At 46.2% G+C, this 15,324-nt stretch overlaps 1 long non-coding RNA gene across 1 annotated transcript in view; it reads right to left on the reverse strand.

Annotated features, from left to right (window-relative positions):
* LOC143793773 (uncharacterized) overlaps positions 1–14,330 on the reverse strand; it is an 86,280-nt gene extending 71,950 nt beyond the window's left edge. The window contains exon 1 of the long non-coding RNA XR_013220251.1: positions 14,197–14,330. This is a non-coding gene — a long non-coding RNA (uncharacterized LOC143793773). The remainder of the gene's footprint in view (positions 1–14,196) is intronic.
* Positions 14,331–15,324: the final 994 nt, after the last annotated feature.

Here is a 15,324-nt window from a genome sequence, read left to right on the forward strand (position 1 = left end):
CAATTGGTTTTACCATGTTGTATACTAGAGAATGGGGAAAAAAATTCCAAGTGGGGTGAAATTGCAAAAAAAGTGCAATCCCACATTTGTTTTTTGTTTGGCTTTTTTACTAGGTTAAATTATGATTCTCCAGGTCATTATGAGTTCATAGACACCAAACATGTCTAGGTTCTTTTTTATCTAAGTGGTGAAAAAAATTCCAAACTTTGTTAAAAAATATATATATATATAGTGCCATTTTCCGTAGCGTCTCCATTTTTCATGATCTCGGGTTGGGTGAGGGCTTATTTTTTGCATGACGAGCTGACATTTTTAATGATACAATTTTAGTGCAAATACAATCCTTTCATAGCCCGTTATTTCATTTTAATGCAATGTCACGGTGGCCAAAAAAAGTAATTCTGGCGTTTTGACTTTTTTTTTTCTCGCTACACCGTTTAGCGATCAGGTTAATCCTTTTAGTTTTATTGATAGATCGGCCTTTTCTGAACACAGCAATACCAAATATGTGTATGTTTGATTTTTTTATTGTTTTATTTTGAATGGGGAGAAAGGGGGGTGATTTGAACTTTTATTTTTTTAATTTTTTTATATTTTTTAAAACTTTTTTTTAACTTTTGGCATTCTTCAATAGTCTCCATGCGAGACTAGAAGCTGACAGAACCCGATTGGCTCTGCTACATAGAGGCGATGCTCAGACCACCTTTATATAGCAGAATTACTCACTTGCTATGAGCACCGACCACTGGGTGGCGCTCACAGCAATCCGGCACTGACAACCATAGAGGTCTCCAGGAGACCTTCGGTTGTCATCCCAACATTCCGGTGACTCATGATCAATGATCATGTGACGTGGGTCACTGGGGGGGTCATATTTCCAGCGTGATTGCCAGAAATGCTTGTTAAATGATGCTGTCAGCATTTAACTGGTTAATAGCTGCGGGTGGATTGTGATTCCACCCGCGGCTATTCCAGGCACATGTCAGCTGTTGAAAACATGTCCCGGGAAAGATGTGGGCTCACCGCTGGAGTCTACATCAAAGAGAGGTTGTCCGACATCCGCGTAAATGTACGCCTGATGTCGGAAAGGGGCTAAAGAGTCGGTTATGGTACGGTGGAACCCTCAAGAGGAGTGTTTTGTTTGATAACGGATCAATGACCCTTCCTCTGGTTGAGGAATGCAAAGAAGAAAAATGTTCAGGTCACTAGATGGTTCCTGTCTCTACGAAATTTTAGTTTTTCGGTGGTACATGGGGTGCTGAAGTCACAGGGAAATGCAGATGCCCTGTCACGGGCAATCTTTATGGTGGCAAATGTCCAACCCCACAAGTTTGAACAGAGGGGAATATGTGAGGCAGTGAGGAGAATTATATGTGAGGGACAGTATGTATCCCCCAGGATACGCATAGAAGCATATTGAGCCCAATGTAGTGCATTGCAATCACAGACATAGCTGTGGTTGCAGTGCAAAATAAAAATAACTTTGGACTTGGGCAAGTTATTTGACCAAGTCAGATTTAGGAAAACCTGGCATGGGCTTTTATTTTTGGAGTAAACTACAGGGTGGCAGTGGGCCAGTTCAGTCCCTCCAGCTGGGTCTTACAAGTGGCTCAAGGCCACAGATTCCATTTAAAAACCTGCAACAAAGGTTTGGATGTGTTAGTGTTTGTTTGGAAGCTGCAAAGCAGGTAGCTCTGCAACACCGGCTTGTGTGAAGCTAACACAGAGGCAAGGGAAGCAAAACTCCTAGCGCCCCTCAGTGTGACATGGAGGTGCAGTCACCCACCAAAACTAGTTTAGGAGATGGATTATTTTGACACCCTTGCTGCGATCTGGAGGATACCATTTGCCTTTACTTTGTGAGTATTTGTAAAATAAAGACATTTGCATTGAACTTTACTGAGTCACTACCTCATTACCGCACAGTATGAACAATATATATATATATATATCGTGAGACAGTGACTGGTGTCACAGCTAAGGGGTGCTGTGTGTTCCCCTCAGAATGTGCACGGAGGCGTATTGAGGCCTTGGGGGTGTATTGCAGACAATGGTGTAGCTGTGATTGCAATGGTGAGGCAGTGACTGATGTTACATGTAGGGGGCGCTGTGTCTTCCCCCAGGATGCGTACAGAGGCGTATGGAAGCCATGCGAGTGTATTGCAGTTACAGGCATAGCTGTGATTGCAATACACACTAAAATAGTTGTTTTTCCATGTGGCTGAAGGCAAAAATGCCAGTTAAAATCTCTGAAGTAAAGGGTGTGGGTGTCAGGGCCAGAGTCAGTTGGTGCTTGACAGTGTGCAGAGCTCCACCTGTGTGAGGCAACACAGGCTAGTGGAGCCAAAATAGCCAAGGCAGCTGAATAGCCTGTACCCACAGCTTACACACCAGTGCAGTCGCCCACGGTAACTGATCTCAGAGGTGGATGATCTTGTGCTTGGAAGTGAACTGGAGGTAGACTGTCTTGTGCCCAAAGGAGGACTAGCGTGTGTAAAGGCTGCAAACTGGAGGATACTGGGTACTATGTACTGCTATTAAAGATATGCACTGGTGTGAACTGAACATTAATTGCTATGCACTTGTGTGAATTGGACATTTAATGCTGTGACGTATTGCATTAAGAGACTGTTGTGTTGGAACTTTGTTGGGTCACTACCACATCACTGCACAACTTGCTACCGCGGAACTACATATGTTGTAAAGAATATGGGCGGTGTGAACTGAGGTATACCCTAAAGAGTGCTGCATATCTGTGAGCAAGCTGGCATTGCTACAGCTCAGGCCTGCTGGAAAATGGTGGAGATTTTGAAAATGGTGGTCCTCACTCAGCAGCTGCAGCAGGAGCTACTGGGCCAGCAGCAGGAGGCGCTGCAGTTCCAGCGGCAGCAGCAAGAGGTGCTGCAGCAGGAGCTACAGTTAAAGCAGCAACCAGATGATCAGCGGTGTAAAGAAGAGACCCCTAAGGTAAAGGGCGATCAGAGGGTGTACCAGTGGTCCTTTGTAGAGTCTTCATGATTAACGGTGCTTGTTCACCAGAAACGCGTTGATATCGCATTTTATTCTTCGTTGTTGCTGATGTTTTATCCTCCACTGAACATGATTTGAAGTGAATAAAGAAAGCCTTTTTTTTTCACTACCTCGTTGAGCTGGTTTCCTCATCATGTCTTAGAGTCTCATCCCGCCAGGTCTCAGGCGAATGATTTATTGCAGTTGGTGGAGGAATGGCTCCAGCCTAAGTTTTTGACCCTGACCGAGATGGTAGAGAGAGTGGTTGCCGACCGGCTGGTGAGGGCTCTGCTGACTGCCATGTAGCATTGGGTGGGTCAAAGGGACCTAGGCACTCTGGATCTGCTGATAGCATTGATTGAGTGGTATATAGCCTCTCAGGACTTTGTGCCGAGCATGGGAAAAGTCCACAAACCACTGTTGGGGCTAACCAGGACCAAGCCCATGATGAGGGGGTAACCCGAAGTGAGAGTGATGAGGGCTCCATTTCACCTGGAGCTGCTCCGTGGTGTAGTCATGCCGCAGCAATTGTGTGTTGGTGGTGCCAAGGGCCCGGGCATGTCGCTGCCAACTGTCCCCTGATATCTGAGCCCATGGACTGCGGGTATACTAGCTGTGTATCTATGTATGCCCAGCCAGTCTGTACCGCCACTACAGGCCCTGCCGGTACCAAAACCCAGCAGTGCTAGATACTCGTTAATGGGTGACAAACGGATGCTCTCCCGGACTTGGGGAGCGCAGTGACTCTGGTACATGGGTCCCTTGTTACCAGGGACAAATCAAAAGGGCGGAAAGTAGAGGTGCTGGGTGTCCATGGGGAAATTCGGGAGTACCTAATGGTGAAGCTTAATTTTTTCCACACCATGTGGTGGGAGTGGTGAAGACTCTTTCATATAAGACTGTGTTGGGAAGAGACTTGCCCCTGTTCTGGTCCCTATAGGAGAACAAGTGTAACCCTCCCATGATAAATGTTGTTTCAGGTGCAGAACCCAAAGAACCTGAGTCAGGTATACCTGTCATAGGGGTCACCAACGTAGAGACAGAGTGTAAACCCAATAGGTTTGCCCTAGAGGTTGTGGCAAGAGAGGACGCGGAGAATCCACCAAACCACAAGCTGGAAATTACCATTGGCAAGTTCAGGACAGCTCAGTTCCAGGGTCCCACGCAGAGATGCAGGAATAAAAACCGCACATATAAAAAGAACGGCGGGAAGTACTGGGAGTTTGGTCACGGATGCGACAAGGGACATACGAACAAGGAACCCTCTGGCACCAGCCAAGGATGAGGTGACAGTTAAAAAGGGATAGAGTTCTCGCAAGACAGCAGCTTTGTGAGGCTCTGGTTCGGGTGCAACGTAATACGGAGGCATGCCCAGATGTGCCAGGGTGGACCATGGTGTTTCAGCATGAAATAGTCACCGAGGCACAAGTAAGGATATGGAGGAAACGGCATCAAGGGCTCAAAGGCAGGTACTTAGGTGACAGCATGAGCTGTGGGATTAGTGAACCCAAATTAAACAAAGTTGAGACCACTCAAAACTGGCCCAAATCTATGGTTAATCAAGATGCGTGCATCAACCAATGGTTCCGGTCCTTACTTTGATTTCTCAGTACCATGTCGGGCGGAGGTGTCACAGGGTCATGCGGATGCCCTGTTACGTGCCCATGTGGGGTGACTAGTGTTCAACCCCACAGGTTTCAACAGAGGGGGGATATGTGAAGCAGTGATCAGTGTCACAGCTAGGGAGTGCTGTATGTTCCCCCCAGGATGCGCACGGAGGCGTATTGAGGCCTTGGGGGTGCATTGCAGTCACAGGCGTAGCTGTGATTGCAATGGTGAGGCAGTGAACGTCATATGTAGGGGGCACTGTGTGTTCCCCCAGGATGCACACGGAGGCGTATATAGGCCATGAGAGTGCTTTGCAGTCACAGGCATAGCTGTGATTGCAATGCAGACTAAAAATAAGCGTTAGTCTTGGGCATGCTAGTGTCCAAGGCAGATTTAAGGAAAACTGCTCTGGGTTTTGTATTTTGAAATAGACTGCAGAGTGATAGTCATGCAGTCCATTTCATTCCAGGCCCGGGTTTTCCATGTGGCTGAAGGCCACAGATCCCAGTTAAAATCTTTGCAGTAAAGGCTATGGGTGTGTCAGGGCCAGAGTCAGTTGGTGCTTGATAGTGTGCAGAGCAACACCTGTGTGAGGCAACACAGGCTAGCAGAGCCAAAACAGCCAATGCAGCTGAATAGTCTGGCACCCACAGCTTACACAGCAGTGCAGTTGCCCATGGTAACTGGTCTCAGAGGTGGACGGTCTTGTACCCAGAGGTGAACCGGAGGTAGACTGTCCTGTGCCCAAAAGAGGACTAGCATGTGTAACAGCTGCAAACTGAGGGATATTGTGTACTGTGGAAAAGCTGTGAGTAAAGAGACATTGACATGGTGGTGCGGTTGTCAACGGCAACAGGTCATGAAGGTAGACTGGCGTGTGTAGTGACTGTGTAACCCAGAGTATATGTGCTCAACTGCTATCCGGAGGATACTGGAAACTATGTAGTGCTATGAATTGGACATTAAGGATATGCACTGGTGTGAATTGGACATTTAATGCTGTGACGTAATGCATAAAAGAGACTTTTGTGTTGGAATTTTGTTGGGTCACTGCCTCATCACTGCACAGCTTGCTACCGCAGGACTGCAATATATACATATATATAAAATTGGAGAACATGAGGTATCTGCTGTTATTTATACATGTAACAGCAGAGACCGCCTGTAGGACCTAGTCGCTCTTTTCCACATTTTCACATTTTTGCGAGTACGTATTTCACAAAAGGCTCCTGCGTTGAAACCTGGAGACTTAAAGGCAGAGCCTATGCTCTTTTTCCATCTCTGCAGTATCTACTAGGCGTGCAACCTATATCTTTCAAAGGAAGAAGAAACATTAAACTACTGGAAGGTTACACAGTTTAAGTAGGGTCTATGTGATTTCATTTTTTACTTTCTACAGGAGGTTTGGTATAACAATAGCTACACTGCCTCCTACTGCTTTGCTAGCTGTTTTGTACCATATTACAGTGCTATTGTATACCTGCGCTTCCTTAGAAAGACTTGAGCATGATACATTGTCTTAAAATTTCCTTAGACTATGAGACTGATTCTTCGTACAAGACTAACTTTTCTATTTTGTGTAATTTACCTAAAATCATTAAAAGAATCCTGAAAGCTGATTCATGTTACCTGAACCAGAGTCTAGCTCTGTAATTTCAAACAGGTGTGTTTAACTCTGAAATGTTGCAGTGTTTCATAAAAAAAAAAGTCATCCAGAGACATGTGTCTCAAGTGGTGACCAGTAGTGTTGAGCGATACCTTCTGATATGCAAAGGTATAGGTATCGGATTGGATCGGCCGATACCGGCAAAATATCGGATCTCGTCGATACCGATACCCGATACCAATGCATATCTATGGGACACAAAATATCGGAATGGTTCCCAGGGTCTGAAGGAGAGGAAACTCTCCTTCAGGCCCTGGGATCCATATTTATGTATAAAATAAAGAATAAAAATAAAAAATATTGATATACTCACCCCTCCGGTGGCCCCTGCTCTTAGCGGTGTCTCCGTTCCTAAGAATGCCGAGTTAAGGACCTTCGATGACGTCGCGGCTTGTGATTGGTCGCGTGACCGCTCATGTGACTGCTCACGCGACCAATCACAAGCCGCGACGTCATCGCAGGTCCTTCACTCGCTCATTCTTAGGAACGGAGGCTGCCGGTTGCAGCGGTTACAACCAGGGCGCGTCAGAGGGTGAGTATATCCCTATTTTTTATTGTTATTCTTTATTTTACACATGAATATGGATCCCAGGGCCTGAAGAGAGTTTCCTCTCCTCCAGACCCTGGGAACCATACACTGGGAACTTCCCTTCCGATTCCGATTTCCGATATCACAAAAATATCAGAACTCGGTATCGGAATTCCGATACCGCAAATATCGGCCGATACCCGATGCTTGCGGTATCGGAATGCTCAACACTAGTGACCAGACCAAAAGGAGTATTTCTGGTGGCTTTTACACACCTTCATCTCTTTGAGTGATATGTCTCTCTGTACATCTCTGACAAATCTCTCCCTACACTTGCCTTTGTCACTCAAAGCCTGTCACTCAAGGGGTATGGGGTGTGGAGAATTCACAAGATAACTGCAGCCAGGAGACATGGGATGCTATGTCTTCTGGTTCAGATATGTGGTGGTCCTCTCTCTCTGCCCCCCTTACCCCTTCCTCTGCCTCTATGAGCAGAGGGTGAAGATTGGGAATTACCTCAGTGGTATCAGGTGATCCATGAGAGGGATATTTAGGCTGTGTGCACACGATGCGGATTTGCTGCAGATCTGCAACAGATTTTTCCGCGCAGAAACGCTGCAGATCAGAAGTGTATCTAGGGTTTCTGGCACCCGGGGCAAGAATTCAGTTTGGTGCCCCCCCCCCCCCCCCAGAACGCATGCAATTTTTTACACTTAGTCATGTACCCACGAGCTCCTCTCCCTAATGCTCTCAATGTTCAGTGACAAATTGAGAGAAGCAGAAGGGAAGCTCGGTGTCACAGGACCATAAGTGTGAAAGTCGCATGTGAGTGAAGCGTCCATGTGACGACTACTGGAACCTGCAGAGCTGAATCCTGACATCGCAGCTTCTGAATTCTCACAACGCATGCACTGCACACTTTTAGGATTCTCCCTTGCCGGTGGACAGTCATGTCAACATAAGCATGTGATTTGTATACTTCTGACCACATTCCGACCAGACGTGCCCGGCCTCACTCAGTTCATTTTCATTGACTGAGGCCACATATGTCTAGTCAGCATGTGACCGCATGTATGTGAATCGCCAGCACGAGAGAATCCTGACAGTGTGCAGTGCGCACTGTGAGAACTCAGGATACTGCAGTCACAAAGAATGACTGCAGACTCATCACAAACCTGGACATCCCCTTTAATGCTCCTAACATAAATAAAAACATGAGAGTTAGTCAGTTTCACAAATAACATTTACATCGAGGTACCTTATAGATGACGTTGTCTCTGGAGTCCTTCTCCTTTTCTTCATCTTGGCCAGACCCCATGATGAGTTTTCTCATCCACAGCCGTCTCTGCAGACTTCCATCTTCTCCGCTCTTTTGCAGAAAATCTCCACATGACGCCCTTAACCCCTTAACGACCGCCGATACGCCTTTTAACGGCGGCCGCTAAGGGTACTTAAACCACAGCGCCGTTAATTAACGGCGCTGTGGAAAAAGTGAATAGCGCCCCCCAGAGTCGGAATTTCTCTGGGGTCTCGGTTGCTGAGGGTAGCCGAGACCCCAGAGAACATGATTCGGGGTTTTTTTACCAACCCCCGAGTTGCGATTGCCGGTAATTAACCGTTTACCGGCGGTCGCAACAAAAAAAAAACAAAAACGCGATTTGCCATTTAATTTCTCTGTCCTCCGATGTGATCGCACATCGGAGGACAGAGAAATGTGGTCCCCGATAGCCCCCCAATACTCACCTACCTCCCCCAGTGCTCCTCGTGGCTCCCGATGGGCGCCGCCATCTTTTTCCGGGGAAATAATGGCGGGCGCATGCGCAGTGCGCCCGCCGCCCGGCACCCGGATGTTCTTTGGGGTCTCGGCTGTCCGGGGTAGCCGAGACCCCAAAGAACATGATCGGGGTCGGTTTTTACCGACCCCTGTTTTGCGATCGCCGGTAATTAACTGTTTACCGGCGACCGCAAAAAAAAAACAAAAAACAAAATCGATGTCATTCTCTGTCCTCTGATGTGATCGCACATCAGAGGACAGAGAAATAGGGGGATTCGGGGACCCTGTTATACTTACCGGTGTCCTTGGGTCCTCCTGCTTCTTCTGCTGGCTGCCGGCTTCTTGCTCCGGTAAGAAAATGGCGGGCGCATGCGCAGTACGCCCGCCATGATCTGCCGGCCGGCAGAAGAAAATTCTTCCTCTTTTTTTATTTTGGTCACTGTGAGATCCTATCACAGTGATCAAAATAAAAAAAATAGTAAATAACCCCCCCCCTTTATCACCCCCTTAGTAAGAAAAAAATAATAAAATAAAAAAAAATGTATGAATTTCTATTTTCCAAATAGGGTTAGGGTTAGGGGTACAGTTAGGGTTAGGGTTAGGGGTAGGGTTAGGGGTAGGGTTAGGGGTAGGGTTAGGGGTAGGGTTAGGGTTAGGGGTAGGGTTAGGGGTAGGGTTAGGATATGTGCACACATAGAATGGTTCTCTGCGGATTTTTCCGCAGCGGATTTGATAAATCCGCAGGACCAAAACGCTGCATTTTTCCTGCGGATTTATCGCGGATGTACCGCGGTTTTTGTGCGAATTCCACTGCGGTTTTACACCTGCGGTTTTCTATTATGGAGCAGGTGTAAAACCGCTGCGGAATCAGCAGAAATAATTGACATGCTGCGGAATGTAAACCGCTGCGTTTCCATGTGTTTTTTTCCGCAGCATGGGCACAGCGTTTTATGTTTCCCATAGGTTTACATTGTACTGTAAACTCATGGGAAACTGCTGCGGACCCACAGCTGCGGAAACGCTGCGGATCCGCAGCAAAATCCACAACATGTGCACATAGCCTTAGGGTTAGGGCTTGGGTTAGGGCTAGAGCTAGGATTAGGGTTAGAGCTAGGGTTAGGGCTAGGGTTGGGGCTAAAGTTAGGGTTAGGGTTGGGGCTAGGTTTAGGGCTAAAGTTAGGGTTTGGGCTAAAGTTAGGGTTAGAGTTGGGATTAGGATTTGGATTAGGGTTGGCATTAGGGTTACATTTGGGATTAGGGTTAGGTTTGGGATTAGGGTTAAGGTTAGGGTTGGGATTAAGGATAGGGGTGTATTGGGATTAGGGTTAGGTTTTGAGGTTAGGGTTGAGATTAGGATTAGGGGGGTGCTGGGTTTAGGGTTTTGATTAGGGTTATGGTTAGCTTTGGGATTAGGGTTAGGGGTGTTTTGGGGGTTAGGGTTGTGATTAGGATTATGGATCGGGTTGGGATTAGGGTTAGGGGTGTGTTTGGGTTAGGGTTGGAGTTAGAATTGGGGGGTTTCCACTGTTAAGGTACATCAGGGGGTCTCTAAACGCCACAGCCAATTTTGTGCTCAAAAAGTAAAATGGTGCTCCCTACCTTCTGAGCTCTGCTGTGCGCCCAAACAGTGGTTTACCCCCACATATGGGGCATCAGCGTACTCGGGATAAATTGGACAACAATTTTGGGGTCCAATTTCTCCTGATACCCTTGTGAAAATAAAAACTTGGGGGCTAAAAAATCTTTTTTTGTGGAAAAAAAAAATATTTTTTATTTTCACGACTCTGCATTATAAACTTCTGTGAAGCACTTGGGCATTCAAAGTTCTCACAACACATCTAGATAAGTTCCTTGGGGGGTCTAGTTTCCAAAATGGGGTCACTTCTGGGGGTCTCTACTGTTTAGGTATATCTGGGACTCTGCAAATACAACATAACGCCCGCAGACCATTCTATCAAAGTCTGCATTCCAAAACGGCACTCCTTCCCTTCCGAGCTAAGCCATGCACCTAAACAGTGGTCCCCCCACACATGGGGTATCAGTATACTCAGGACAAATTGGACAACAACTTTTGGGGTCCAATTTCTCTTGTTACCTTTGTGAAAATAAAAATTGGGGGGCTAAAAATATCTGTTTTGTGAAAAAAATATTTTTTTTTGTTTTCACGACTCTGCATTATAAACTTCTGTGAAGCACTTGGGCATTCAAAGTTCTCACAACACATCTAGATAAGTTCCTTGGGGGGTCTTGTTTCCAAAATGAGGTCACTTGTGGGGGGTTTCTTCTGTTTAGGTACATCGGGGGCTCTGCAAACGCAACATAATGCCTGCAGACCATTCTATCAAAGTCTGCATTCCAAAACGGCGCTCCTTCCCTTCCAAGCTCTGCCATGCGCCCAAACAGTGGTTTATCCCCCACATATGGGGTATCAGCCTACTCAGCATAAATTGCACAATACATTTTGGGGTCTAATTTCTCCTGTTACCCTTGTGAAAGTAAAAATTTGGGGGTGAAAAGATCATTTTTGTGGAAAAAATATGATTTTTTTTATTTTCATGGCTCTACATTATAAACTTCTGTGAAGCAGTTGGGGGTTCCTAGTGCTCACCACACATCTAGATAAGCTCTTTGGGGGGTCTAGTTTCCAAAATGGAGTCACTTGTGGGGGGTTTCTACTGTTTAGTTACATCAGGATCTCTGCAAATGCAACATGACACCTGCAGACCATCCCATCAAAGTCTGCATTCCAAGCGGCGCTCCTTCCCTTCCGAGCCCTGATGGGTGCCCAAACAGTGCCCTCCCCCCACATATGGGGTATCAGCGTACTCAGGACAAACTGGTCAACAGATTTTGTGGTCCAATGTCTCCTGTTACCCTTGATAAAATAAAAAATTGCAGGCTAAAAAATCATTTTTGAGTGAAAAAAAAGGATTTTTTATTTTCACGGCTCTACGTTATAAACTTCCGTGAAGCACCTGGGGGTTTAAAGTGCTCACCACACATCTAGATAAGTTCCTTAAGGGGTCTAGTTTCCAAAATGGTGTCATTTGTGGGGGGTTTAAACTGTTTAGGCACATCAGTGGCTCTCCAAACGCGACATGGCATCCGATCTCAATTCCAGCTAATTCTACATTGAAAAAGTAAAACGGCGCTCCTTCTCTTCCAAGCTCTGCAGTGAGCCCAAACAGTGGTTTACCCTCACATATGGGGTATCAACGTACTCAGGAGGAATTGCACAACAACTTTTGTGGTCTAATTTCTCCTGTTACCCTTGGGAAAATAAAAATTTTGGGGCAAAAAGATCATTTTTGTAGAAAAAATGTGATTTTTTATTTTCACGGCTCTACGTTATAAACTTCTGTGAAGCACTTGGGGGCTCAAAGTGCTCACCACACATATAGTTAAGTTCCTTAAGGGGTCTAGTTTCCAAAATGGTGTCAATTGTGGGGGGTTTCCACTGTTTAGGCACATCAGGGGCTCTCCAAACGTGACATGGCATCCGATCTCAATTCCAGCCAATTCTGCATTGAAAAAGTCAAACGGCGCTCCTTCTCTTCCAAGCTCTGCGGTGCGCACAAACAGTGGTTTACCCCCACATATGGGTTATCAGTGTATTCAGGAGAAATTGCACAACAAAATGTATGGTTAAATTTCTGTTTTTACACTTGTGAAAATAAAAAAATATGGTTCTGAATTAAAGTGTTTGCAAAAAAAGTTAAATGTTCATTTTTTCCTTCCACATTGTTTGAGTTCCTGTGAAGCACGTAAAGGGTTAATAAACTTCTTGAATGTGGTTTTTAGTACCTTGAGGGGTGCAGTTTTTAGAATGGTGTCACACTTGGTTATTTTCTATCATATAGACCCCTCAAAATGACTTCAAATGTGATGTGGTCCCTAAAAAAAAATGGTGTTGTAAAAATGAGAAATTGCTGGTCAAATTTTAACCCTTATAACTCCCTAACAAAAAAAAATTTTGTTTCCAAAATTGTGCTGATGTAAAGTAGATATGTCGGAAATGTTATTTATTAACTATTTTGTGTGACATATCTCTCTGATTTAAGGGCATAAAAATACAAAATTTGAAAATTGCAAAATTTTAAAAATTTTCACCATATTTCCATTTTTTTCATAAATAATCGCAAGCAATATCGAAGAAATGTTACCACTAGCGTGAAGTACAACATGTCACGAAAAAACAGTCTCAGAATCAGCAGGATCCATTAAAGCGTTCCAGAGTTATAACCTCATAAAGTGACACTTTAGTGTCATTTTAGTGAAATTGGCTCGGTCATTAAGTACCAAATTGGCTCTGTCACTAAGGGGTTAAAGATACAAGTGTCATTATAATGCTCCTGAATAAAAAAATTGCCCCTCGCTATATTGTCTGCATAAAATATGACCCCCACACTGTCCCTCTTATGGTACACGCTCTTTACACTGACCTCCCCTTTCCATATCGGCCCCCATTTTTACACTGTCCTCTCATACTGTGTCCCCCATACAGGGCCCAGTATTTATACTGTACTCTCTCATCACACTCCCCCTCCTTGGTATACTATCCCCTCCTGGCTGTGCCCTTACACTGTCCCTCCATGCTACGCATGCACACATCCCAACACCCTCACTCCCCGTACTCTGTCCACATACGTTTTTCACATTGCTACTCATACTGTGTCTGCATACATTCCCCCATTTGCTCCCCAAACTGTCTGCACCCATCCCCCATACTGTTTCCTCATACATGCCCCCCATTCCCCCATACTGTTTTCTCATACGTGCCCCCCATCTCCCCCTTTGCTCTTCATTTTGTGTCCTCAGATCTACCCCACACATTAAATCCTCCATCTCCACTCCAATTCTCCCCACACACAATAAATCCCCCCTCCCTAGTACAGCACACAGCCTGCACACACACTATACACATATATACTGATATTACAACACACAACCTGCACACACTATACACACTGTATATATACTGACAGTACAGCACACAGCCTGCACACACTATACACATATATACTGACATTACAGCACACAGCCTGCACACATCATACACACTGTATATACACATATAAACTAACAGTACAGCACACAGCCTGCACACACACTATACACATATATACTGACATTACAGCACACAGCCTGCACACACCATACACACTGTATATACACATATAAACTAACAGTACAACACACAACCTGCACACACTATACACACTGTATATATTCTGACAGTACAGCACACAGCCTGCACACACACAATACACACTGTATACAAACAATTAGAGGACAGGAAATGGGGGGTCATGCAGTCAGGAATCAATCTTGTCAGTCTTGCATGCCTCCCCACCTCCCCCCACCCTGTCCCGACTGCTGAGCTCCTGGGAGCATTACAGGAGGGAGGAGGCTCCTGTCTGTGAATAGCAGCCATGCAGGGGAAAGTGCTGTAAGGTTTCCACCCTCTGCGCAGGAATATAACTGCCCAGTAGTGTGTATCAATCTCCACTCAGTAGCTTTTCCCATCACCCCTCTCCTCTCCTCAGTAGCTTCTCCAATAACCAACTCTCCTCACCTCAGCACTGTCTGTGTCTAATTCCCCCCACATACCTGGCTCCGCCCACCTCTTCCCTTTCTTGCTTGTTTCCTTCTAGTCTGTGCACCGCTCTGCACACACAGGGAAACTTCTCTTGTCCCTGGAGCTGAAGAGGAGGTCCAGGAAGCGGTGAGGAGGAGCTCACAGCCAATCACAGACACGCACCGCGCAGGGCAGTGTTTGTACATCCTGCACTGTGGGTGGCTGTAAGCAAAGAAAGATGACTGATTCTGCCCCGGGAGCCTGGTGAGGAGTCTGCTCTGCCGCGCGGGTGAGTGACGTCAGCAGCGTGATCACATGACCTGATCACGCTGCTGGCGTCACTCTGACCCGGAAGTCAGAGCTTCAATTGTACTCGCATCTCAGATACGAGTACAATTGAACACTGGGAGCCGGCGTGCTGCAGCTTCTCTGGGCCGGCTGTCAGCTTGACAGTCAGCACAGAGAACAGCCGACTCCCAGTGCGGGGGGCGGCAGAATGCAGCCGCCGGGGGAGACACTGCGAACCGCCGCTTTAGGCGGCCCGACTGCGCCCCCCTGCCGGCTGCGCCCGGGGCACATGCCCCAGCTACCCCCCCAAGATACGCCACTGCTGCAGATCCGCACTGTGATTTACAGTACAATGTAAATCAATGTAAAAAAAAAAAGCTGTGCAGATGGTGCGGAAAAATCAGTGCGGAAGTGCTGCGGATATCAAAGAAGTGCATGTCACTTCTTTTGTGCAGATCTACAGCGTTTCTGCACCCCTCCATTATAGAAATCCGCAGTGGCAAAAACTGCAGAAAATCCGCACAAAATCCGCATCAATTCTGCGGCAAAACCGCACAAAATCCGCATAATAACCGTGGCAAATCCGCAGCTGCGGACTCTGCCAGGAGATGCGGATTTTGTGCAGAAAATTCTGCACCACTTTTCCTACGTGTGCACATAGCCTAAAACCCACCATATCGACTTGCTTACCGCTGATTATTCAGTTGCACTTCAGTGGTACGGTTGGTAGTTCTTTGTGTTTCTTTAGTTTGTCTCTGGCTCTGGTGTATTGTGCCCTATGGTTCCGATATCCCTGTTTATGCTCCCTGCCCTTCCCCATTATAATTTTCTTCTCTGAGTGCTGCAATGAATGAAACAATGTAATTATTGCT

This window comes from Ranitomeya variabilis, chromosome 1 (assembly GCF_051348905.1).
Source record: "Ranitomeya variabilis isolate aRanVar5 chromosome 1, aRanVar5.hap1, whole genome shotgun sequence".
NCBI lineage: Eukaryota > Metazoa > Chordata > Amphibia > Anura > Dendrobatidae > Ranitomeya > Ranitomeya variabilis.